This window comes from Mastacembelus armatus, chromosome 20 (genome assembly GCF_900324485.2).
Source record: "Mastacembelus armatus chromosome 20, fMasArm1.2, whole genome shotgun sequence".
In the NCBI taxonomy this organism is placed as follows: Eukaryota; Metazoa; Chordata; class Actinopteri; order Synbranchiformes; family Mastacembelidae; genus Mastacembelus; species Mastacembelus armatus.
In genome coordinates, this window is record NC_046652.1 from 895,571 (window position 1) to 923,448 (window position 27,878).

At 42.3% G+C, this 27,878-nt stretch overlaps 1 protein-coding gene and 1 pseudogene across 1 annotated transcript in view; both read right to left on the minus strand.

The window, feature by feature from the left end:
* The window catches only part of LOC113121950 (NACHT, LRR and PYD domains-containing protein 12-like), a 72,234-nt gene that overhangs the window by 19,807 nt on the left and 24,549 nt on the right, over positions 1-27,878 (minus strand). The gene's annotated exons all lie outside the window — the stretch shown is intronic.
* LOC113121453 (protein NLRC3-like) lies at positions 1,265-11,967 on the minus strand (annotated as a pseudogene).

Consider the following 27,878-nt stretch of genomic DNA (forward strand, 5'->3'; position numbering starts at 1 on the left):
TTATTTGGATCAAGTCATTCGTGGAGAATCAGGTGTAAAAGTCACTGTGGCCCAACAATCAATATCAACCAATAATCAATATTTTCCATCTGCTGCTGCTCAGCTGATGTTCAGGTCAGAGCTACAGGTGGTCAACATTAATACTTGATGCTCCTTCATTCATGGTGATGTTTGTTCATTTAGCAGCTGCCACTAAAAACTGGAGGTTCTGGGCTTCACCCTCAACAACAGCTGGTCTCAGATCAGAACTGACTCCTGGACATGGGAGTCCTTTTTAGCCAAACCTCTTTAAATGGACTGACTGGGCCCAAACCACGGGACAGTTTCTACAGTTTGTGTAGAAACCAAGAGTTCAGTAACTGGGAGAAATCCCAGTGAACACACATTATTGAAGCTCAGTGAAATGAAGTGAAACTGAAGGAATCACTTTTTAGTCTGCTGAGAATAGAAGAACAATGAAAACACTGAATGGAACAACCAACATTCACAGGAGCTTTAGTTGTGTATTCAACATCTAAGATCTACAATAGTAACAGTCAGTGAACTGACCTCAGAGTCTCCAGTCTACAGTGTGGACTCTGCAGTCCACCACACAGCTGCTGCACTCCTGAATCCTGCAGGTCGTTGTTCCATCCCAAGTTCAATTCTGTCAGATGGGAGGGGTTGGACTTCAGAGCTGAGACCACGACTTCACAGTGAGTCTCTGAGAGTCCAGATTTAACAAGTCTGTGAGGACACATATATTAGAAAAGCTGTTATTATGACAGAGACAACATATTGAGTTGAATCACTTGATGTCAAACAGGGACATGTCCTGTTGTGTCTTCACATCAGTGATTCAGCTGATCTTCTCTCAGTGGGTTGGACATGAAATAAGAATTCTTCTCACTCTGTCACACTGCACACGCTTCATCTTTGTTCTGCTTTCATCTTGGACAGGAAGCAGAGAAAACTGAGTTCCTTTGGAACTTCCACAACAGGCCTGTCCCTGTTTATTCCAATGTTGGACATTTGTTCACATGTGGCAGAGAAACATCAGTGTGTGAAGAGAAACAGAAGAAAAATGTGTCCCATGGAAAAACCATTGGAAAGAAAAAGAAGAACTGTGTTCATTCACTGGACAGATAGAAAAAAACAACAGGAACATCTGCAGCTTTTGGAGTGACACCATTTGGAACAGCTCAAGAACATCTGGGACAAGATCCAGCTGCTGTCATTATCACAATAAACAAGAGGAACATTATGGTGATGATCACATCTGGACTTACACAGCCTTTCTGCAGTTCCTCACAGCTGGAATCAGTCTCTGTCGTCCCTGGACTGATGTGTTGTACTTACTCAGGTCCAATTCATCTGGAACCTCCTCTGACATCTGCAGCATGTAGGCCAGAGCTGAGCACTGGATCTCAGAGAATCTCTTCTCTGATCTCTTCTTTGACTTAAGAAACTTTTGGATCTCCTGATGGACTGAGTGGTCATTCAGCTCCATCAGACAGTGGAAGATGTTGATGCTCCTGTCAGGAGAGATATCATCTATGTTCATCTCCTTCAGGTTGTTGATGGCTCTCTGGATTGTTTTTGGACTGGTCTGGTCTGTCTGATGCCGCAGGTCTCCAAAGACTCTCTGGTTGGACTCCAGAAAGAGGCCATGAAGGAAGCGGATAAACAGGTCCAGATGACCACTTTTACTTTTCAGGGATTTCTCCATGACTCTCAACAGGAAGTCATTTAGGGTTTGTGCTAAGAACTTCTCCAGTACCTGTGTCTTCCTGTCGGTGTAACAGTGGACCATGTAGACTGCAGCCAGAAACTCCTGAACACTCAGATGAACAAAGTAGTAGACTGATTTCTGGAAGATCACACTCTCTCTTTTGAAGATCTCTGTACAGACTCCTGAGTACACCGAGGCCTCTGGGACATCCAGACCACACTGCTCCAGGTCTTCTTGGTAGAACATGATGTTTCCTTCCTCCAGATGTTCAAACGCCAGCCTCCCCAGCTTCAGAAGAACTTCCTTGTCAGCCTCCGTCAGCTGCCGTGGACTCGTCTCATGTCCCTCATGCTTCTTCCTGTTTGTCTGAACCAGCAGAAAGTGTGAGTACAGGTCAGTCAGGGTCTTGGGCAGCTCTCCTCTCTGCTCTGTGGTCAACATGTGCTCCAGAACTGTAGCAGTGATCCAGCAGAAGACTGGGATTTGACACATGATGTGGAGGCTCCTGGATGCCTTGATGTGTGAGATGATTCTGCTGGACAGCTCTTCATCCCTGGATCTCCTCCTGAAGTACTCGTCCTTCTGGGCGTCAGTGAAGCCTCGGACTTCTGTCAGCCTGTCCACACACGTGGGAGGGATCCGATTGGCCGCCGTGGGTCGGGAAGTTATCCAGACCAGAGCCAAGGGAAGCAGATTCCCCTGGATGAGGTTTGTCAGCAGCTCGTTGACTGAGGCCTCCTGTGTGACATCAGACACCACCTTCCTGTTATTGAAATCCAGTGAAAGTCTGCTTTCATCCAGGCCGTCAAAGATGAACAGAACTTTACAGACAGCCAGCTGCTCTGCTGTGACCTTCTGTAATGTTGGATAGAAAACATGGAGCAGCCTGAGAAGACTGATCTGCTCATCTCTGATCAGGTTCAGCTCCCTGAACGAAAGCAGGACCAGCAGACTGACGTTTTGGTTTTCTGAGCCCTGTGCCCACTCCAGACTGAACTTCTGCACTGAGAAGGTTTTTCCAACACCAGCGACGCCGTTGGTCAGAACCACTCTGATGGGTCCCTGCTGGTCAGGGGAGGCTTTAAAGATCTCGTGGCACTTGATTGGAGTGTCATGGAGGGTCTCCATCTTGGAAGTGGTCTCCAGCTGCCTGACCTCATGTTGGGTATTAACGTCTTCACTCAGTCCCTCTGTGATGTAGAGCTCAGTGTAGATCCTGTTGAGGAGGGTTCCACTTCCTATTGGATCAGGTCCTTCAGTCACACGTTCACATCTTGTCCTCAGACTGGTCTTATGTTGATCTAAAACCTGCTGCAGTCCAGAGTCCACTGGAAGACAAGAAAAAGGGTCCAATTAAACACGTTTGTGTGACACAGAATCTCGACTGTGAAGGACCAACACAAATGTAGAACAATCAGTGAGTCCTACTGGTTCTGGGCCTTTTTCCACACTGGGGACAGGGACAGTCTCCTGGTGAACCAGACTGGTCCCAGTATGAGGTGATGCACTGTCTGCAGAACCACTGTCCACAGCTGGTAGAGACTGGATCCTTCAGGACGTCCTGACACAAAGTACAGCTGGACAGTCGCTGCTCCTCAGAGACCTGAGTCCTAGTCCTGTCCCTGTGGACATGAAGCAAACTGGGATTAGTTGAGGTGGAGACATGTTGAGTGAGGAAACTTTCTTATTGTTTGACTGGACAAAAGCTGGAAACTCCCAGCTGTCTCCCAGCTGGCTTTAAAATCAGTTTTCCTCCACAGCTGAACTGGCTGATAATGAAGTTTGGAATCTGATCAACATTCAACACTGAGTTTGTCAGTTTGCAAAGGTTTGCAGCTCAACATCAAGATGATCCAGTGAGATCTTCATTGAGGGAAAGAAAGAAGAGAGAAGAAGAGAAATATGGTGAGAAACAGAAAAAGTGATAAGACAGAAACATTTCCATGTGACAGCAGAAATAAAGTCATCAAACAATGAGACTCCTCAGTCTGAACAAAGGAGATGGAATCATTTTACTAACTCGAGTGAAAAAGAACCAACTTCCTTTTCCAAAGTGCATCAATGACACAAGGTCTGGAAGTGGATCAATCCCTTCAAAGCTGCACAATAACAGCAGGAAACTGAAGGAGAACTGCATGTTGGAGTTTTTTGGAAGGGTTTCAACCACTGCATTCCTGATGCAACAGCAGCACCAGGAGACTGCAAACATAAGACTGGGAACAACTAGGATGTTTTCAGTCACTACCACTGTAGACAGACTGAGCTCTATTTCAATGCAGACTGTGGAGACACTGCTGTAGCTGTCTTGGAGGAGGAGCTTGATGGATTTTCAATGTATTGATGTGTTTGACTACTTCCATATTATTATTGGATATTTCTACGTGTATTATGGATTTCAGAACACTGGGATTACTAACTTTGATGCAATACCTTCAAAATATCCATGTTCCTGTTCCATACCAGAGGGAAACCAACAGGATTTTTGGACATCCAATGAATTAACACCATAACAACATACCACAGCCTGTCACTACCAACAGCTTCCAGTCCAACTGCTGACAAAGGACTGAAAGAACCATTGTACCTCAGCGTCCAAGCACAGATGTGCCACATCTGCTTCCTCATCTCTTCTTCCTGTCTACATACAGGACCTACCAGAACACAGAGACTTCCCTCCAACCTTTAGGACTGAAACCAAAACCATTTGTCATATGGCTCTTGTCTCTCTTTGACACCTCACAGTGTGATGTTCGATTCAAATGATGGTGTGTCACTTGTTTGGTCTGTGTCTCTTTAAGTGTTTAAGACACTACAGTTTAGAAAAGAAGTGGATTTGACTGTTTCTTTCTAACAAGCTGTGAACAAGAATTTATTCTCTGTGTTTTCATCAGAAGTTTCTCTTCTAAAACAAATCATCTGTTGAACACTCATATCTAACAGGTTCCTTATACTGGGCTGTGAAATTCAATTCAAATCAATTCAATTCAATTCAATTTTATTTGTATAGCGCCAAATTACAATACAAATCATCTCAAGGCATTTTACGAAAACTAAAACTAAAAACCCAACAATTCCCTTACAAGCAAGCACTTGGCGACAGAGGAGAGGAAAACCTCCAACAGAACCGGGCTCAGTTTGGGCGGCCATCTGCCTCGACCGGTTGGGGTGAGTGGATAGAGCAGAGAGAAAACAATAGCAACAATAAACAACAAATAGACAGTGCAGGTTGGTCGGGCCAGTAACTGCACATCAGCAATATACAGCTCCAGGACCAGGGACACCTGCAGAAAGTACAGAGAGAACAGAGAGAGAGGGAGAGAGCACAAACTAGGGGAGAGAGAGAGCACAAGGTTAGTGACATTCACTGGTGGAATATACATGTGAGGTGGAAGGAGAGGAAGAGAGGGGAGGGGAAGAGAGGGGGGTTAGGGTAGGGGAGCTCAGTGCATCGATGGTCCTCGGGCAGTCTAGGCCTATAGCAGCATAACTAAGGGATGGTTCAGGGTTGCCTGAAGCCAGCCCTAACTATATGCTTTGTCAAAGAGGAAGGTTTTAAGTCTAAGCCTTAAAAGTACAGAGAGTGTCTGCCTCCTGAACCCAGGAGAGAAGCTTGATAACTAAAGGCTCTGCCTCCCATTCTGCTTTTGGAAACTCTGGGAACCACAAATAGACCTGCACGCTGAGAGCGAAGTGGTCTATTGGGATAATATGGTACTATGAGGTCTTTAAGGTATGAAGGAGCTTGATTATGAAGGGATTTGTATGTGAGAAGAAGGATTTTAAATTCTATTCTGTATTTTACAGGGAGCCAATGAAGAGAAGCCAATATAGGAGAAATATGATCTGTCTTGCTAGTTCCTGTCAGAACTCTGGCTGCGGCATTCTGGATTAATTGGAGGCTTTTTATGGAGATATTGGGACATCCAGATAGTAATGAGTTACAGTAATCTAGCCTTGAGGTAACAAATGCATGGACTAGTTTTTCTGCATCATTTTGAGACAGGATGTTCCTAATTTTGGCAATGTTGCGCAGGTGAAAGAAGGCAGTTCTAGAGATTTGTTTTATGTGTGAGTTAAAGGACATGTCCTGGTCAAAAATAACTCCAATGTTTTTTACAGTAGTGCTGGAGGCCAGGGCTATGCTATCTAAAGTAGCTATAATTTTACAAAAGTTATTTCTGAGATTTTTTGGCCCAAATACAATGACTTCTGTTAAAAAGTAAAAAGTTACTGGTCATCCAGGCCTTTATGTCAGTTAGACACGCTTGAAGTCTGCTTAACTGGTTTGTGTTAACAGGTTTAATAGATAGATACAACTGAGTGTCATCTGCATAGCAGTGGTAATTAATAGAGTGCTTCCTAATGACATAGCCTAAAGGAAGCATGTACAGGGTGAACAGAATCGGTCCTAGCACAGAGCCTTGTGGAACTCCATAACTAACTTTTGTTCGTGTGGAAGGTTCATCATGGACATGAACAAAAGGAATCTGTCCGATAAATAGGACTGGACCCACTTTAACATTTTCCTGTGTAAGTGGTCTGACAGCTGCTTAGCAACAGCTTTTTCTAGGATTTTACAAATAAATGGCAAGTTGGATATTGGTCCATAATTAGCCAAGACTCCTGGATCAAGACTAGGCTTTTTGAGTAAGGGTTTGATTACTGCAGTCTTAAAGGCCTGTGGTACATAGCCTGATACTAGAGATAAATTTACCAAGTCTAATAAAGATGAGTTAATTAATGGCAGGGTGTCTTTAAGCAGTCTAGTCGCGATGGGGTCTAAGAGACACGTTGATGATTTCAATGAAGCAACTACTGATGTAAATTCAGAGAGATCTATGGGAGAGAAGCAGTCTAAACATATCTGAGGTCTTACGAATATGTAAATTATACCATGGGGCTAGTCTTCTCTGACTCACTAACTTCTTTTTCAGAGGGGCCACAGTATCAAGCGTTTCACACAGTGAGGCTACAGCACTGTCAACAATATGATCAATTTGGTAGGGAGTGGGATTGAGGCAGCTGCCCTCCACTATGTTTATACTTGGCATAGATGTAAATAAAAATGGAATCATTTTCTTAAATTTATTAACAGTGTTGTCAGATAAACATCTGCTGTAGTGGAATTTTCTTCCAAACGCTGCATGATCCATCATCTTAAATTCAAAAGTTATTAAAGAATGATCTGACAAAACAGGATTTTGGGGAAAAACTATTAGATGTTCAATTTCGATGCCATAGGTCGGTACAAGATCAAGGGTGCGATTAAAACAGTGGGTGGGTTCATTAACATTTTGAGTGAAACCAATTGAATCTAATATAGAATTAAATGCAGTGCTGAGGCTGTTATTTTCAACATCTACATGAATGTTAAAATCTCCCACTATAATGACTTTATCTGAACTAAGCACTAAATCAGACAGGAAGTCTGGGAATTCAGTTAAAAACTCTGAGTAAGGGACAGGTGGATGGTACCCAAATGACAAGTAGAACTGGTTTTTGTGTTTTCCAGTTTGGATGTGAGACACTAAGAGTGAAGCTCTCAAATGAGTTATAACTGTTCTGAGGATGAAAGTTTAATAATAAGTTTGAGTAGAAGATTGCAGCTACTCCTCCACCTCAACCTGTGCTTCGAGGAACATGATAATTTTTATGACTGAGGGAGGTTGATTCATTCAGACTGACATATTCATCCTGCTGTAACCTGGTTTCAGTAAGATAGAGTAAGTCAATTTGGTGATCAGTTATCAAATCATTTACTAACAGAGATTAGTAAATGCGTCTCTGCGTCCCGGTCCCCACTCTGGATTGTCAGGCTTTAGGTTGGCTAATAAACTCTGCCAAATTTCTAGAGATGAGAGCTGCACCATTCAAAGTGGGATGGATACCGTCCCCCGCTATCAGACCGGGTTTTCCCCAGAAAGTGGCCCAATTGTCTATGAAGCCCACATCATTTGCTGGACACCACCTAGACAGCCAGCGACGGAACGACGTCATGCAGCTAAATATGTCAAAGGAATTAGTGACTTCCTGTTGGCGGTCGACCACGGGAATCTAGATGTTCCCTGACATGAAGGTTTGAAATGGGGATTGATCCCAAAGTGCATGTCAAACTGAGCCACGCTGGAACCAGAAACCTGCAAAGAAGCTCCAGAAGCAGGGTGTGGACTTCCCAGAGCCCACCAATCTGAAGCAGATTTAGTTCTGAATCAGAAGCCACAACTTGCAGAGCTTCTACCAATCAGACGATGGCAGCCAGCTCAGGAAACACACACAGGACTTCCACCCCTTGGTCTGCAGAGGTCATTCAGAAGCTTAGTCAAAGTTTCTTTAAGTTGTGTCGTCTGCGTCTTTTCGTACTTGGGTTTTAATCTTCAAGTTGTTTTGACCTTTTTAGTTCCACTCCATGTAGAAACAGGAAGAACAGTGTTGGAAATTCAAAGCCAGAACTTTCTGTCAATGAGTCTAAACAAAGTTTTATCTGTAGCCTGTAGGAGGCTCTGACGTTGTAGAATCATACACCAGCTGCTCTTCTGCACAAACAAAAATATTTGATCTGAAAAACATCTAATCTGACTTTTTCAAACTGGGTGTAGCATCGAACCAGAAACTTGCCCAGGCCTAATGTGTTCACACACAGTGTCTCTGCAGAGCAGAACAGCAAGAGACACTGCAGTATGTTTGTGGTGCCCTGGCTGTGGCTTTGCATCAGGAATGTTGTGGTTTTAATCCTGCACTGGGCGAAAAAATCCAAAGTGCAGTTCCTCTTTCTGCTACCAGGTGTCGCAAAACCTATTAGCCTGTTTGTGGATGCACAAACGTACAGATGCAACTTTTTGACACTTCTTGTGTGTGTGATAAAACGTTTTTAACAATCTGAACATTTTTACAGTTTTGCACTCAGTAGGTGTGTGTGTGTGTGATAATATATGAAAACTGGGGACTATTTTTTTCCTTCTGACTACAGGCAGACTATACGAAGGCTCTGGACTACACACTGTGTTCACACAAAGACAGGAATCTGCAAACACAGAGTTTGGGGAATCTAGTCCCTGGTGCCTACTTGGTGCCTTCAAATCTGTCTAAGAACTGACTCATCTTCAGCTCAGTTCACATTAGAAACAGGCTCTTACTTGGTGTCTGAAGGTCCAGGTTCAGGACTGAAGGTTGGAGGATCTCCTTTGGACTGGTCACTCTTCACAGACAGACAGATGGATCCTGGAGAACCTCGTTTTCGTCTGGGATACCGCCAAATGCAAACAGAAACATGGTTTTATTGATATCCCATCAGTCACTGATCAGTTCTCTGTCTCTGGAGCTCTGAGTCCACAAACTGCTGATCCTGTTCCACAGCCAGGAAGTTTGAAAGTTTCTAAAGGACTGAGCTTTTCTCTGGGACTGACAGCTGTCAGAGACGCTGAGAGGAAAACAGGACAGAACTCAGGATGGAGCTGAAGTCAGAACCACCCACTGGGATGAGCAGGATGCTGACAATCGGCTGGTAACCATAGCGACGGCAGACAGAGAGGAGATCTAACTGACGCAGCCTGACGTCATTTTATAACCAGACATTGCTAAGCTAACGTTAGCTAACTTCCACAGATATTCAAGTACTGAGCTGAGTGACGTTGGCCAAGGAAACTACTTAGCTGACGTTCCATAAAGATACACAGACTGAGACCACGTTAGGAGGATCCAGGCCTGAACCTTTGGAGGAAATAATCTGGGATTTTTTGGAGAAACATCACAATATGTGATTTTTGTCCTTCTCTATTTCTTAGTGAACAGAAGCTTTTTACTGGCAGTGACAGCAGGAAGACGAACCAACATCCTCACATGCACTAGTGGTGCTGAGGGTCACTGCTGTTAAATATCCTTTTGCATGAAACTGGATTACTGCTTTTCCTGGTCTCTCTAGAACCAGTTGATCCAGGCTGGAGAGGCTGAGCTTGGACATCAAACTGGTCAGTACAGCAGGAAACACAAAACAAATAGATTCTCTTTTCTTCTTTCACTGATCAAACTCTGCAGATCTGATACCAGACTTTGAGGACTGGGATGAAACCAGAACCCAAAGCTCTCCAACATCAGCCTGATAAATAAACTCACACTAGTCTCCTTTGGACTGATCTGACACAGAGTTTTCCCCAGCATCACCATGTGTGGACAATAAATAGAGGCTCTGACCCAAACCAGGAAAGGGTTCTGTTAATGCCTGACTTGGGCTTCGGACCTATGAAGTGGCCTGGTAAGGTCATAGGCCACCTGACAGCATCAACAAGTACTTTGAGGGGGGTCAGCATGTGATGAAACTATATTGGTCATTTACATTCAGGAAGATGAACACATTTACAGTTTTGTACTCAGTAGGGGTGTGTGTGTGTGTGTGTGTAAGAAATGGTCGAATGATGAGCATCTCCACCTTTTTTTAAAGACTGCAGGCAGAGTCCAACAGAGCGACTGAATAAATAGGCCACAGAATCAACATGCTAGATAAGATCAGATATTAGAATTGAACAATAGCTCAGCTCATCAATAAAATAATATCTACTCTCAGTCGTGTTGTTAGACTTGAGAGCAGAACTTTGCCTGCATCGTTGGAGGAGGGGGAGGAATCTGATGTGGCACATGGAGACACAAAGTATTTCCATGGTAGCAGATGCAGGTGCTGCACAGACAAAGTAAATCCTTAGCCCTGCACAATAAACAATGAATGACACTGTGTTAATGCTGATACAACAAAGCTCTAGAGGGGAATCTAGAAACAGGTTGGACTGTGATAACACAAGCTGATTCAAACTGGGCTTCCTTCAACATCAACTGATCATTGATGAATTCAGAATCAATACTACTGAGACCATCTATGTTCACTGACAGAAGGGCCAGATGGTTGAGCCTGTTCTGGCCCAGACTGTGTTAGGTTTTATGAGTTTAATAATCAGTCAGAAAAGCGGCCGACAAACAGAGACACCAAACCTAAACCCTGATCAGAGAGCAGAGCATAAAGCACAGCTCTGTTTCTTTAATGGGCTGTTCCTCATTGGTGCCACAATCTTACGCATTAACATTAACGCTGCACATGTGTTTGCATCCAAAAAGCAGCTGTGTTCATTGGGACTGGTTGGCTCAGTGAACTACTGTGCTGCACAGTATTGAGCTGTGTCTCATATTCCATCCTTTGTGGACCTGCTTTGGCTGCGTAGAGTCAAAGTGATGCAGAGACATTTAATAATACTAAGAACTAACCACGTTAGCTCTGCAGCTGGAGCTGACGCTCTAGACTGGATGTTCACGTCCTTTCTCACTCGCTGTGAACTGCAGTGAAAAAACCAACCAGTCAACAGAGGTGTGCAAGGGGAGGGACTGTTACCATGGAGATGGTTTTCCACCTGGAAGGTGTGAATTCCCTCTGACGACTGCATTTAAATGCAGACGAAGAGCTTCGGTCTATTGTTTCTGTCGGGGACTACACTAACTACTGACACGGCCTCTTAGAAATTCCAACCACAAATATGTTGATTAGTGTCAGTCGGCCTGAAATGTTTCCAGGAAACAGGTTTTTTCTGACTAAATATCTGATTCTCCAGCACAAAAGTCAATTTTCTGCCTACAGCCTAAATTTGATATATTCTATATATATTTAAAGTTGGATATCTCCTCTCAACCATAGAGTGCAGCTCAAAGGGAAGCCAACGGGTCTCCTGCACCACAGCACTGCATTGTTTTGTTTTTTTTAATTAATCACAGGAAAGGACACCTGATGTTAGTGGATCAGGATTTTGTCTTCCAGACCACAGACTCATCTTCAGCTCAGTTTCCATTAGAAACTGTATCTTACCCTGAGTCCGAGGGTCCAGGTTCCTGACTAAGGTCTGGAGGAAGAGGTTTGGACTGGTCACTCTTGATGGACAGACAGCTGGATCCTGCAGACCCTGGTCTGTCCTCCTCTTCCCCCCCACAAAGACTCATCTTCTGCAGTTTGAGAGGGAAACCAGGGACCCTGGAGACCAGAGGAACAAACCCAGTCAGCTGTCCCCCTGTAACAGCAGCAGCTTCTTATTGATTGGACATTAGTTTGATGGAACCATCCCAGAGACACAGTGTGACTGTGAGATCAGGAAACACAAGTCTAAACCAGACTCAGTCCCAACATTCATCAATGAGATGGATCAATATGTGCAGGTGTCATATTAACACTCACCCTGCTTCCCACTTCCTGTTTCCTCCTCCTTCTTCTCTGTGGACTTTAAAATGGAGTCTGACTTCACACTTTGCTCTTCTTCACATGTGGCAGTGAGTGGACGCTCTGCAACACAAACAGGACGTCAACAACATCACAGGAAGTTCTCAGAGTCGCTCCCAGTGGAAATGGTCCCTCCAGAGGCCAGCTGCAGCTGGAGGGACTTCAACTCAGGAAAACTACAGGTCACAGCAGAAACATCAGTCGATCCACTGATGGAAAATTAAACTGTTCCGTCATACTTCAGTCCAAAGAAGAAAAAACAGCTGTGGTTCTTTGTTTCCTGTCCCACTGACTGAATCACAAGGCATTTGGTGTCGTTTTATGCTCATTGTTCATTTCTTTGTTGTTGTTTTGCATCTTTTTGGTTCAGTTTTTGAAACTAACTAGAAATATGTCCCTTCAAACAGAAGAAACTGGGAGTTTGGCTCAGACTCTGGCTCTGTTCTTAGAGCCCCTATACATATGCACATGTATTTGGAACCACATATTCAATGCAATCACAATCGAACTGTGGATGTAAAAAAGGAAGAAACAGTCGCTGACTCACTGACAAACAGTCTCAGGGTCTGAGTTCAGGACTGAAGGTTAGAGGTCTGGACCAGTCCCTCTTCACACACAGACAGCTGGATCCTGGACACTCTGGTCTCTGTCTGTGGTACTGACCTCTGCAAACACAAACATGGTTTTATTGATTTCACATCAATCACTGATCAATTGAATGTTTATGCAGCTCTGAGGGCAGCATGGTGGCTGAGTGGTTAGCACTGTTGCCTCACAGTCGTGGGTTCGCAACCCAGCCTTTCTGTGTGGAGTTTGCAGGTTCTCCCCGTGCTTGCGTGGGTTTACTCCCACAGTCCAAAAACATGCATGTTAGGTTGATTGGTGAATCTAAAATTGCCCGTAGGAGTGAGGTTGTCTGTCTTTGTGTGTCTCTATGTGGCCCTGTGATGGACTGGTGACCTGTCCTGTACCCCTGACTTTCATCCGAGAGAGAGGTGGGATAGGCTCCAGCAGATCCCCGTGACCCTGGCTTTCAGGAAAAAGCGGGTATAGAAGATGGATGGATGGAGCTCTGAATCCACAAATGCTCACAGACAGGAAGTTTCAAAGTTTCTGAACCAGGCCATTCAAGTGACACAGTAACAAAATCACAAAACAGGAAGTCCAGCCACACGGACATGAAGCCAGAGTCCAGTGGACTCAGAGCAGGCAGCACAACAACTGTCTTTAAAGCTGGGCCTCTGTTCTGGGCTCAGCTGCAGCTTTAGTGTGGATTCTTCAGCGGATCAGGACTTTGTGTCCACAGGAAGTCACAGCCTGTTGTTTCCTCCTTTAGTTTCAGCGGCTTTGTGTGGACCCAGGATCTTCCCTCCACAGTCCACAGAGAGAAAAGTGAGTGTGAGCCTCCAACAGTCAGATCATAATAATGTTGGATTAACACTCACCTGCCTCAGCTTCACTTTTCCTCCTCCTGCTGTCTGCTCTCAACATGGAGTCTGAGCTCACCGACTGAACACTTCCTGCTGTGCCACAGGAAGTCACATGACTCTGTGGTTACAGCAGTATCACTATACACACATGAGTACACTACCCGCTCTGATCTGGGTTTAATGTTGTACTGCAGCTCTACTGGGTACTGAACTTACAGGTACTACTTATATACTTCTAGCCTGCTTTTTAGTGTATTTGCAATACACTTTGAAGTACACAGCAAATAAACTGTGATATATACTGTTAGTTAGTACTCACATTACACTCCAATCCTTTTAGCTTATTTGCAGAAAGACTAGTCCAACCAGGACCCCAAGCCCACTCACTACACAACAAAGGCCAGGACATGGTCCCAGCAGCTGGTACTCTGAGGGTCCAGGTACCAACAAGTGGACAACATGAATTAAATCCAACACAACAACACACACAATGTGACTATTTACTCTAAAGTACTCCACCTAAAACTAGTCATATACTGGTCATATTTGGTTTTCATATCAACACTATCAGCAGCTAGGGTTCGATCCCGACATAATCAGCTGGATAGAACAACCTGTCATGTTTACCAGCTCTTTCACAATAAAAGCCTCACCTCGCCCGTATACGTATAAAAATACTTTGGTGGGGGTGGAAGAGACAGTGTAGAAGAGTTACCAATATATATCAAAACACACACACATTTTGAACTTCCTCCTTTCCTTCAAATCTTTGTGCTGAGGGAGCTTTATAGGGACTCTTCTTCCTCCACAGTCCACAGAGATAAAACACACTCAGACTCTGTGACTCTTGTATTTGGTGGTCGTCATGTTGTCTGTAACCAGCTCAGTGAAAACCTAAATGAAGCCGACTTGTTAGAGGTTTTTCCTACTTTTTAGTCCACAATGGCCACAGACCACGGACCAGAACAGCGCCCCGTCCCACTGACAGGACACTTTTGGCTCTAACCCCTGCTGCTAAAACGGGTCCAGACTGAAAATCAGCCTCCGGATCTCAAGCTCCTCCGACTAAACCTGCAGTTCCAGTCGCTGCTTCTCATGGAGAGTTAATGTTACAGAACAACATGAGGAGGATCTGTCGAAGATCCAAAGTCAAACTGTTTTCACCGCGGTAGAAAAACCTGCGTCATGTTTACCAGCTGCGGCCCAACGTCCTCATCCTGTTCCAAACACGCTGTCGGGGTCTAAACAGAGTCCTGGGTCCACAGACACATAATCCAGCTCCTACCGTCCACCTGGATCCTGAACTGGAGCCTCGGACAGTGAAATCATATAGAAAATAAGTCAAACTTACCCTGCGTCCTTTACTCTGAAGGGCTGAAGTCAGGCTGCTTCGTCCCATGTGATTTACTGGAAAATCCCTGTTTCCATCAGAACTGCCCAAAGTCCCTATGGACCCCCGAGTATTTCCTCCTAGATTGTGCCTGTGGAAACACCCAGACCATAACATGAATGACATATCCTGTGTTGGAACCTGCTCGTGTGCTGTTGTCAGCAGTGTTCATTTCGTTGACAAAGTATTTTCGTTATAATTTAGGTCAACGACAAGTTTTCACTGACGAAGACGAGACGTTAACTAAATAAAAATTAAGTGATGACGAAAACTAAACAAAAATATATTGACATTTTCATTGACTAATAAAAACGAGACGAAAATGTGAGTGAGGGACGTTTTTAGGAAAGATCCAATCAGAATTAATCTTCTTAGACGCACATTTGAAAAGTAACTGATCCACCTAGTGACGCGGGATGCGCGAGTCCACGACATCATCATCGTAGTCTACACTGGGTTTGTGTCTGACTTAAACTATAATGAAATGGCAACAGCTGGGAGAAAAATATATGGGTCAGTTATAGGTCAGAATGAAGAATGTCATATGCAAGTTATAAACAATGCATATCTAATTTTTGGTCTTTTAAGGAAAGGCCATGTTCCGTATATATTTAATGAAACTTGTTTTTCATTTAATTTTAATTTAGAATATTTTGTATATTACAATAGTTTAACTAAATTACACTTAAATTAAACCCAATAGATTTTCGACTAAATTGACTGTAGATTTAGTCGACTAAAACTAGACTAAAACTAAAACAAAGCAGATGACAAAAATATGACTAAAACTAGAATTGCACTTTAGTCAAAAGACTATGACTAAAATTAAATTAAAATCTGCTGTCAAAATTAACAGTGGTTGTCAGGCCCAGACACAGGCCCAAGGGCCCCTGAGCTCTGGGCCCCTGGTTAATCCACCTATGACCTTTAGACAGTTGTAGCATCACCCTTATGAGTCGTCTCCTGCACAAATAAACCAGGGAATTGAATGAATATACAATATAGATGAAATGAACAAAGGCAGTGCTACCTGCTCACCTTAGCATGGCTTCCACTGTCACTTCCTGTTGGCTTCAAAAGATGCAAGACAACAAGAAATAAATGAAAATGACCCAAAAAAACACAAACTAAGGCCAGTGAGAAGAAAGTGACATCAAATGACAATGTTGTGTCTCCATCTAGTGGCTGAAACAAACAACAACACTTGGTTATTTGGTTTCTCCCATTCACTGCTACTTTCTACAAAACTACATTACAGAGACAAAGCTTGGATTTTTTACTGCACAGCATTTCTCTATATATGAGATGTCTTCTATAGTTCATTTAGAAGTAATAATTAGAGTTAGAGTTATTGTAGTTTGTTGTTTGGAAATAAATTGAATTCAAATGTCAATCCTGCCAAAATATTCATTGGATCTTTGAAATTGAGTTTGTTTTTAGTTTGATGTCATTATGTATTTTTCATTCATTGTTTCACTAAGAAGAACTCAAAGCTCAAAGTGTGACAAGGACTTTAATCTCACACTTTAGAGGAGGAGGAAGTAGCTTCTATGATTTGCTTGTTGTCATCAGTCTCTTCAGCTTCTGTCCATAACAAAGATCTTTCTCAGACTCTATATTGTCCAGTAACAACAACAATAAAGACGTGGCAGGCTGCTCTTTTCTAAACTCAGAGTGAACAGTGAGGACAATGTGCTGTTCCTTGGGCTTTGAAAAACACCTTCTGGTCCACCTTCATGTCTCTGTGACTCCAGCTGGACCTTAGTACTGATGAGTGAGCCTTTGGACTAACACGTCAGTGACGGCAGCCTGGTCTGAGGGGCACGAGCATAAACTCCTGAAGCTTCCCACAGGAAATAATCACAGATCACAGCTGTATTTGATATTGTTTTATGCTTCACCTGACACACAACAGACACATGTAGGCCTGAGACAGGCAGGTCTGATCCACTGATATTACATAGACATCACATGTTTTGAATCCAGCTGCAGTGGAGCAGCAATAAATCAGAAAATCACACACACAACCTCAGCCTCACTCCCAGTTTGAGTCCACATGCAGGGAGACGAGACAGTATATTCAGAAGTCAATGCATTCACATTATACACCAATGCAAACTAATATTGGATATAGTGCACAGCCAGATGGACGTTTTACTTTGAAAGGACACAGAGAGAGTCGGCCGTCGTACGTCGGCTGAAGATAGAAGTGGTGTATTAGCTTTGGTTACTTATCACATGATGTGGTTACTACTCTCCTGTTTTTAATTCTGTTTATTTCTCCCCCTCAGTCAGTCAACAATTTGCATTGGCTGGAAAACAAAGACAAACAACTGATCCACCTGTTGTGACCAACAGCTGGTTCCTCCTCAGCAGCCTATTCCAGTCCTGTAGCTCAGTGTTAACACAACATCAGTTTGTTGTCTGAACATCAGCTGGGACATGTCAACAACTTCTCAATAGGCAGAAAAACACCTGGAGAAGGATTTAGCCCAGAAAAGAAAAGCTCTCAGATATTTCACAGAAAACATGTAGTGCTGCTGATGCTTCAAATGCAGAGACCACTGTGCATTAAACAGCAGTGAAGGATGATCATTGGATTCAAAGGCTCATGTAGAAATCCTTTTTTCTTTCTCTTAGCGTCAGCATAATGAGACCAAAGAAATGTTGCATGTGTCTGTTTTCATGGAGGACCATGAGTTTGTGTGGACATGGATAAACCTCCAGGCAGCACTGATTCAATCTGGTTTCTGGACTTTAAAGGATTCAAGAGATCTAATTAGACTAATGTTAGGACTTCCTGTGAGGCCTTAAACACCATCTCACCGTTAAGACACTGAATCAAATCAATGTCAGTTTGTGTCCCCAGCTGATTGACACACAATATGTTTCTTATGGATGGATATTTACAGCCAGATGCCAAAACCTGTGCAGCTCTGAGTTCTACCAAGATTTAAACTCTACTGGTCTAAAAACAGGTCATGAAAGGGGGCAGGTCAGTGTGCACCTCATGTCATGAAGCTAACAGAGATCATTTACTGAAGGTCAACCACTAACTCCCACTGGAAAAGTAGATGAGACCATCAATGACATGTTTCTGCAGCATTTTCCACAGAGTTTCTGTGAAGTGAGATTAAAGCTGCAGCATCATTTCCTGTAGCTAACAGCTAATAATAATGGAAGAGGCTCATTGGAGAGAGTCATGTGTTTCATTTGAATCACAGGGAGAGTTAGGACTCTGTTCACTTTCAGCTCATTCCAAATGTTAAGATTTAACATGCAGACATGCTCCATCTTCAGACTAACATATTAGAATGAGTAGATCTGAAATATAGAGAAACAAGATTAAAGTCCCAGGTGTCTGCACTGGAGCTGTAACAAACACTAAATAATGTAGTTCTAGGAAATATTTGCATTTGTATTGATTTGTTTGGACAATAAATGGATCATATGAAGGTTTAAAAGACACAAGAATAGAAAAATATTTGTACAGTGAAGATCAAAAACTCCAAAGGTTTTATCATCACATCTCAACAGAAGGAATTTCAAAATACAACCAATCAAAAGAAACAACATGAGACATGAATAAATGTCAAAGATTATTATGTTGTTGCAAACTTGTCCAGTCAGATCAAACTGAAAAATCTAAAATGATTCTTTATTGTAGCCACTTCACTGCACTGGTTTATGTGTGTATTGAATAATTCAACTGGAAACAATCACTGGAAAGTTTGAGACACCAAATCAGGCTGATTCAGACATTTGGAGATAAACTACATGTGAAATATACATGAAGATCAAAAATGATCCCAATATTTAGTTTAGAAAATAAGGGAGCTGAGTGTTCAGTTCATCTACTTAGAGCAACTCTCACTAATCTTTTCTGGAAACATCCTTGGAAGTTAGGAAACAATTTGTTGAACCAACCTGTTGATTTGGTTGATGATGTTATTCCAGTTTCCATGATATTTCATCTTAGTTTGGCATCAGACTTTTTCCTGATGACGTCTGAGAAAGTGGATTATTCCTAAAGTAAAGACAATCATTAGATTGACAGGAAATATTACACACTTCAATTTACTGAGATTTAATCAAAATCTATTCCATTGACACAACTGAGACATTTTTCTAGTTCACCATTTGTGCTGTTCATTTCCTAAATCCACAGTTTAGAAAATGGAAAAAACTAGAACATCATGTGCATAAAGTAAATGTAGGTGAAGGAGCAGGAGCCATGTGATGAATAAGAACGGGCCCTTTTGGTACCACACAGGAAATATCAGTGTTAACGTCAGTCAGACTCTGGTCATATTCTGGTCTTTGCTGCCCTCTAGTGGATCCTGTCAGCTGTGAGAAATACAAGGTGACACTTCATCACCACAGTGCTACAGCAGAGGACAGGACAGGACTGATCCAGTGAGGGGGTTGGGTCAGGACTGATCCAGTCCTCTGTACAAGTACATTTTCTTGATAAAATATTCTAAGTTCCTCTTCTACCACCGACACTACCAAGTTTTATTTTTTTCTCCAAATGAAGTTTGGATGCCAGGATTAAATTCATCTATCAGACAAAAAAGATTCATGTCTGAATGTTATTGGGGCCTTTATAAGTCCTGGTTCATTTGTTGGTAACAGTTGATTTGTTGGTTTGGTTGGAAAGAAAGAAATTCACATCCAATGGATCTAAAACTTGCAACAGCCAACAAACTGCTGACTAGAGTTAAACTTCTGAGTAAACTCCACTGAGGTCGGCCCAGAAAAACACTGAGAACAAAACAAAGCTGTGGCTCAGAGTGACACAGGGTCAAAGTTCAGTCTAATGGCTGCTTCAAATGCAAAACATCCTTCAAACAATATGAGATAAAAAGCCTTATACTGTGACACTTTCATCGGTTTCTCTTCTAACATTTCAGTTTTTACATTTAAAGAAAATCTGATTTGGTGACAGTTTTGTTGCCTTGTTAAGGCTCCACTTAGTTCAAAACACAGTATTATTCTAAAATATTCTGAGTTAATAAAACTTTGTGCAACAACAAATGAAAAGAACAAATGAGGACAGGTGGCACCATCATTTTTACCATGATCTTTACACTGACAAGTTGAATCAATAATCCAAACCCACAATATTAATGATATTTTTGAGTGTAGTCTTGGTGATTAGTTCCAATGATGGTTATGTTTACTTTTTTACTGTTTTACTGTTTACTGTTTTCAGAGCTCCAGTATGTGCTGCTTCCAAGACGCCCGCTCATTGTCCTCTAATGAACTTTCAGTGTCTTCTGCCCCCCTAAAACTATGATCTTAAATTATAGTTCCATTCTTAGTGGCCAGACATGAGACTGGATCTAATAGGAGGATTCTTCATATATTTTTCTGACAACCAGTAGATTTGACATTGAGGTATTTGCTCTGTGGTGTTATGCTATGACACACATTTGGATCGAGCTCTAAAACCTGAACTTCAGCCACACTTTCACAGTGTTGAACTGCATGTTGGATTCAGGCCTGGACTGGTAAAAATAATCTGAGGACAATTGTTACATGTAAAAATCCCACCAACACTAAACAAACCAACCAAACCCTTAGAGTGTCTTATAAAATTGGCTGAGTGAAGGTTAAGAAGTCTGACATGCAGATCCCCTTCAATCTTTCTATTTTCTTTATCATAGAAACATGGTTGGACCTACAGGTTTTAACATCTGGTATTAGATTAAATGACAATACATTTTGTTGAAGTGAAACTGTTTACCCTTCAGCAAACCAAAATAAATGAATGCTAATGTCAGCTGAAGGTACATTTTTGAAGTTGTCAAACAGTGAAATTAAGCTTCACTCCCTATATGACAGAAACACCAAGGAAAACATTTTTCTGTCATGGATAAGACTTTTAATTCCATAAAGGTCCAATTAAAGTGGTAAACATCACTTCAGAAAGTGGAGATTCAGTCATCCAGGTCATGGTCTTCCCAGAAGTGCTATTTGTTGGCACCTGGACTACTCTGAGGCGTTTCACCTTTCATCCGAGAGGCTTCTTCAGCTCTGACCAACCGGTACTTACTCCCAGGCGTTTAGCCTCTTGGAGTTGTTAGCACCCTGAGGGCCAGGGAGGTCGCACATGAGTCACTGTTCCACCCGACCATCACATGTGTTGACAGAGTCACACGAGTTAAGAGAAGGATCCAGCTGCAGACCTCATGTTTCCAGGTCTCTAATGAGACCCAGACTTGAGGCCCATCACTTCAGGGTACCCATACGTAACGTACGCCACTTCCTTTTCTGGCAAAAGCTACTTTCATGGTTAATGTCAGCAGTACTCCTTTGCCAGAGAGGGTAACTATGTCTTCTGGCTCTTATCACTTTAAGTCTGTGAAATTTACACAGTCTGTATGAGGGAGGGTGTTCAGAGACAGAGTGGGCTGGAGGCTGTAGCCAGCCTGGGAAGCCTGCCGTGGGGCTGGTAGTCTGTAGGAGGGAGGGTGTTCAGAGACAGAGCGGGCTGGAGGCTGTAGCCAGCCTGGGAAGCCTGCCATGGGATTGTTTTTGTTGTTTTACAAATGACGTACTTTACGTATGGGGACCCAGAAGTGGTGCACCTTATTACTGGGAATTGGAGCATGGAAGACAGACGGACAGACAGGCAGACTGACAGACAGAGACACAGGCAGAAAGACAGACCGACAGACAAATCAAAAGAGAGAGACTGACAACAAAGACAGATGGACAGACAAATGAACATACAGAGACACAAAGAAAGACAGACAAAGACAGAGACAGAGATGGACAGATGGACACGGATGTATGGACAGACAGACAAAAACACTTATAAACAGAAGAATAGACAAGCGACAAACATGAACAGACAGACAGAACAGACTGATGGACAGTGATGGACAGGCAAACAGACTAACTATTTTCAGAGGTGAGGACGTCACTTCCAATGATGTCAAAACTTCAAAAGTCAACATGTCACTACTTTTAGTGTCTGATTGTTATTTCTTTTGAAGAGAGGGTAACTGTCTGGCACAGTGGAAAGTGGTTAGCACTGTCGCCTCACATCAACAAGGTTCCCACAATCCTCTACAGGAATAGCAGTGTAGGTGATGGATGGATGATAATTCGTGTTCTGTAAACAAATCTACTAAAAGTGAAATGAAATCCAAGTGAGCCACACCAGGGTGAGAATAAAACCGAACACTTGGGGGGGCTCGTTATGTCCAGTGATGGCAGAATGGGAGGAGGTGGGTGCTTTTTAAAACCTACTTAGACTGGAGAAATCTAGGCCTATTTATTTTATAACAGACAGACCTTTGCTACTAATGTGGGGATAAACACTTACACACCTCCGTGAAGTTGGCCCCCCACCCAACGCAAAATTTCGCAAAAATAGGTTCAATCTATTCCGCTTGTGCTGGTTTGTGCTGTAAAAATTTTCGTTTGTGCTGTTTTGGTTTTTTTAGATATAAAAGATTTATTTAAAGGTCATTCTCCAGTCACTCAGCCCCCCCACATGATCCAAATTTACCACAACTAGTCTCAATCGTTTGTGCTGTAAAAATTTTCGTTTGTGCTGCTTCAGTTTTTAAAATATTAGACATTATATTTTAGGTGATGACGTCATCAGCCCCCCTACATGCTCCAAACTCACCCGAAATAGGCTCAATCGTTTGTGCTCCATTTGTGCTGGTTTGTGCTGCTCGAAGCTCCATTTGTGCGGCTTTGGTTTTTCTTAGTACAGCTGAGCAAGGTAAGATCCAAACGGATCCTAATTTAGTTAAGTTACCGATCGACCGTGTGTTTCCAATTTATACCAGACACAGCGGCTGCAGAAGTGTGGACTGTAACACCAATTCCAAGGTAAATGTTTTTACTTGCTACTGTATATCATTATGTTAATAATAATAGTATGTCATACAATATGTTTGCTGTATCTCTGTGCTTATACACACATAAGCTTTGTATGTGTATTATATGCATGTATGTAGAAATGTACCTCATGACTCAATGAATTAAGCCAAAATTATTTTACTTGTGAAACTGAATTAAAGTGTACTATCGAACATCCATTAACACAAATAATGGACCTTTAAAAACTTAAACACTTAAAAACACTGACAAGCCATGTCTGTCTTCAAACCAAAACTGCCACACAGAATAATACACTTAAGTGCAAACTCCATCAAGCCTGACTTCCAGAAGAGCAGAAACAACTTCTCCAAACAGGAGTAGGAAAACAAGGGTGTGTGGCATACAACAAAATACTTGTGAGATTAAATTTAAACAGTGCAATCAATCTTTTGTATACTGTATAACACTGCATGTGGGCAGATTTTGTTTTTTTCTGACACTCCTGTCACTCCACTTCTCAGGTCATCATACATCTCCCAGACATATGGAGACCTCCTGCAGTAGGCTACATAATGTCCTAGACTAGCCTGGGTTAAGCCTCCTTTGAAAGCGATGACTGCCCTTAAAGTAAATCTCTCTCCCTGGAGCATTAGATTGGAGGGAAATTCACTCAATGGAAATTCTATGGAATTACTTCCCACATCAGTGTCAATCCACAGAAGTTCTCCCAGACTGTAACTGTGAGACACTTTCCCTGCACAGAGCTCTTCTCCTGATGTAGAGTCTGTCTTGAATGCAAAGGGACACTGTGATGGACTTTGGATTGGCCTGAGGCAGGGGGACTCCGGGAGGTTAAGGCCTTCTTCCACTGCGGTCTGAAGATGAGCAATGCCAGAAGCCTGCAGTACAGCAACAGAAGTACAAACAAATAGTATTTCCCTTGTTGTTTGTGTGCTGAGACTGCAATACTGTGAGGAGCACTGCTTTGTGAAGTAAACACATGAAAGTTTTGTCATTGATTTTTCAATGATAGTGGAGATGTGGCACTGTGTATCGATTTGGAGAGCACCAGCCTTCAGTTGGACAGGTTTGAATATTCCACTCAGCAGCTCTGCCCTCTGTATGTAGGCCTGTGCATTCAGACCCTTTGTGCTGATGGTTTTCACTAGCTGGAGGAGGTTTTTGGAGTCCTCACCACAAACAAAATTTGCAAAGGTGACACTATCACAGAAAGCACAACATAAGCACTGACAAAAAGCATCAAATGCACGTGTTTAGCACAGACAGTCTTGATTTCCTGAGTTTAACAGGCTGTTTATTATTTCCATTTTTCAATAGTTCCACTTTCAGTCTTTCCCCCCTCACAGATGGATCTGCATGGAGCCATTCAGGACAAGGAGAGAGATAGGAATTCCTCTTTCTCTTTTTGGGTGGAAGAGCTAGGCCTCTCCAGTTTTCAACAGTCTTCCTCTGTTGGATGGATGTTTGTGACAATGTCAGACTTCCCAGAACAGGAAGCATCCATTTCTGGTTTTACATCTACACTGCAAGTTATGGTTGATAGTTGATTGGCTTCTTTGACAATCACTGTTGCAACAGCTGCATCTTCTTCACCCTCCTCTTTACTTTTTTGTTTTGTATAACAAATGTGCATGTTGCCTTCAATGAAGGACAAATGTCAAGCAACGAATCGATCCACCTGAATCGGCAAGTTTTCATGCTTGAAAAGACCACGTTTAATGTTTCTGAACTCTGCTTCAACACTGGCTTCAACATTGGGAATGATCTCGGAAGTGCATATTATCACAATCTCCATTAGCCACGGCAAGTGACCTGCTTTCTTCACATATTTCTGTCACCCACTGCCGTAGGTCTGTCTGTGTTTGGTCACCCACCCACTGCGTTTGATCTGCTTTTTCCAGGTCCTCACCCTCTACATCTGGAATGATGATACACTCTTCTGCAATTCGGGCTTTCAGATATTTCTTGCACCTTTCTGATATGAGGGGGACTCCAGAGCTGTCATTGCCCTCTGCTTCACTGAGAGCCACAATAGTAATGCTGCGTAGTAGCTCTTTAGCATCGTCCATGGATTGTGACTTAAGAAGCTGTGCCATTGATCTCACAAAGAAATCTTTAATGCGATGTGTTTTTTTCTTCAAGCAGTCCCACTGGCAGATCATCTTGATGCAGTGTGCAACATCAACCCGGACAAAACATGGTGGCACTTTTGCAGACTTACCAAGTGAGACGCCACAACACACATTGATGTAAATCTTCAGATCAGGATGAGGAGTAAAAGCCTTGACCAAAGCTCCGAGCAAGGCCAAAGAAAAGTCACACACAACCTCTTTTGGAGTTGGTGCACCTGCACGTATCCATTCTGTCAGCCAATGTGTTATTGCATTAACATCATGTCCCTCTGACAACATTTGCACGACTGGGACACTTGAGCTCACATTACCTGCCAGAACGCCCTGATATAAGAAGACATGGCCAGACATCCTGTTTGGTCTCTGTAGTTTCCTCACTACTGAGCCAGTTGCATCAAAACTCACAGTGGGGTTAGTAGAAGTCTTTGATAATGACTTGTACATATACATTTGTGTTTGACTCCAATAGTGACAGAAAAACTTGTCCAGTCCAATGTCTTTAATGCTACCACTGTGGGGTGCGCTGTATTTTAACATCTGCAGTGATAAAATAGGATCTTTGTCACCTAGTTCTAAGGCATTTCTCTCTTGCTTTGCTTTGCGCAGGGTGGCCAAATTAGGTAGATGGCTTGGCTCAGGATCTCCAAAATCCATCAGCTTTGTTGCCTCCGATGCCCTCCATACATGGGGTTCCAGTCTACCCTCACACAGTTCTTTGGATATCTGCTCACGCAGGTTACCAGACATCGGACACTTGGAACAGCCAGTGTGCAGGGAGTCATCTGTGATTTTCATGAAACACTTTAGCACCATTGGGCTGTTCATTTCAGGCTCTCTGTCACATTTTATGTGAATGTGGCCATGACACTCCTTACACTTGCCTCTGATTTCTATGTATCTCTCTGTGGCTGATGGATAGACCTTGGCTCTTTTAAAGGCAAATGTGCAGGGGCTTTTCACTTCTTGCCAAATGTGATGATTTATCACATGCGTCCAGATGCCAGGCTTCAAAATTGTGTATTCCCTTTTTTGTGTTTTAGAGATCTTGTTTTTGTATTGAACTGTTTCAGGCATAAATTCAATCCATTTCTGAAATGGAACTTCAAGATCAAAAGTCCAGCAATCTTTTGGTCTGGGGGAAAGGGACCCTGGCTTAAAATCAGTGTCATCACTACTGCCACTTGTTTCATCACTTTTATCACTTTCAAGAGTAAACCCTAAAGCAGTCAAGATGTTGTGTCTGTTTAATTTAACAAAAGTGTATAGAGCCTTTGCAGTGATCTTGTTCTCTAGTTGCTTACTAAGCTCTGTCCAGATGCTTTGATTAGGAGTAGCTATGTTGCCATTTTTGACTATGGCCTCTTTTGATGAACACAGGACTGTGAAAATGGAATCCCTGTTGACTGCTGGTTTCTTGGGCATCTGGCATAAGCAAAACATAATTACTCACTTAAATAATCCTGACTCCAAAAATGTCATGTATAGTATAAACCTGTATTACTGCATTGTCCCAAATATAAGGACAATATAGTAATAATATGTTATATCTTATATAACTAACAATAGAGTAATGTTGATCCCTAAATGTGCAACATATTCTAAAACTAACATAGCTCATATGTACAACTGTAAGCATTTAATTGTGATATAAGTGATATAAGTATTAGCAATGTGTTTTTTGTTCAATAAACATTGGAAATCTTAGCTCACTTGAATTCTGTACCGTTGTTCTTGAAGTTACCCTTACAAAAATTAATCTTTGTTTTGGTATTGTAAGAGTAGTAACCAAGTATCATAACTTTTATTATTTGGCATATTCATTACCATTTGTACAACATTTTTCCTACAAATACCATGGTTAAACTATGGTTAGCAAGAACCATGGCTAATTTATGGTCACCATGGTTTAAACTGACACTGTTAAAACATTGTACTTACATTGGCCAGAAATTTGAGTTTGTAATTTTATCAACTTTTCCTCTACTAACTTGATTTTCACAACAGCATCTTGAAGAGTGCCACCTCGTGGTGGGAGTGAAGGGTATCAGACGATACTCGTAAATAAGGTCAATCAGATGGGAACAAAAGCGCTGAAGTTACATAAAGCTACGACTTGATGGCGCTCTCACACAAATCTAGTTTAAGTAAGACGGTGACAGAAAAAGAGTCTGACAGCAGATGAACATTGAGCTGCTTTTAATAAACACCACAACGACTACAAAAAATATTGATAAAGAGTTGTTCTATTAAAACATCACTAAAATTAAACAGTTTGGTAAGAAAGTGAATAAGTGAGCAACCCAAAATAAAATGCTAAATAAAAGCAAAATAAAAAGCCGCACAAACGGAGCTTCGAGCAGCACAAACCAGCACAAACGATTGAGCCTATTTCGGGTGAGTTCGGAGCATGTAGGGGGGCTGATGACGTCATCACCTAAAATATAATGTCTAATATTTTAAAAACCGAAGCAGCACAAACGAACATTTTTACAGCACAAACGATTGAGACTAGTTGTGGTAAATTTGGATCATGTGGGGGGGCTGAGTGACCGGAGAATGACCTTTAAATAAATCTTTTATATCTACAAAACCAAAACCGCACAAACGAAAATTTTTAGAGCACAAACCAGCACAAACGGAGCACAAACGATTGAGCCTATTTTTGCGAAATTTTGCGTTGGGTGGGGGGCCAACTTCACGGAAGTCACTTACACTACCAGTCAAAAAACTTTGTTATAAACATGGACGTAGTTTAGTGTAATGTCTCATTGTGCTGTAAATGAGACCATAACACAAATAAACATTTTAGGAATAATAGAAAATCACAGAATCTAAGTATAAATGCAATCAACATTTTGACTCTTTCATAAACTAAACATAGATCTTATGCTGTAGGGAAAGACAATGCTGTTGCAGAGGTTCCCACAAATGACCTGCACTTGTAGCTTTCTTTGCATTCACCCTTCACCTGGAGAATCTGGAGACTGTGCTGTTGTTCCACCATCATTTTCTAACACAGCCTGGAAGGGTCATTATCCTGACCGCCTTTGTTAAATGTCTTTTCCTCACCATGATAGCAGTATACACTACTGCTTCCTGTTGTGCT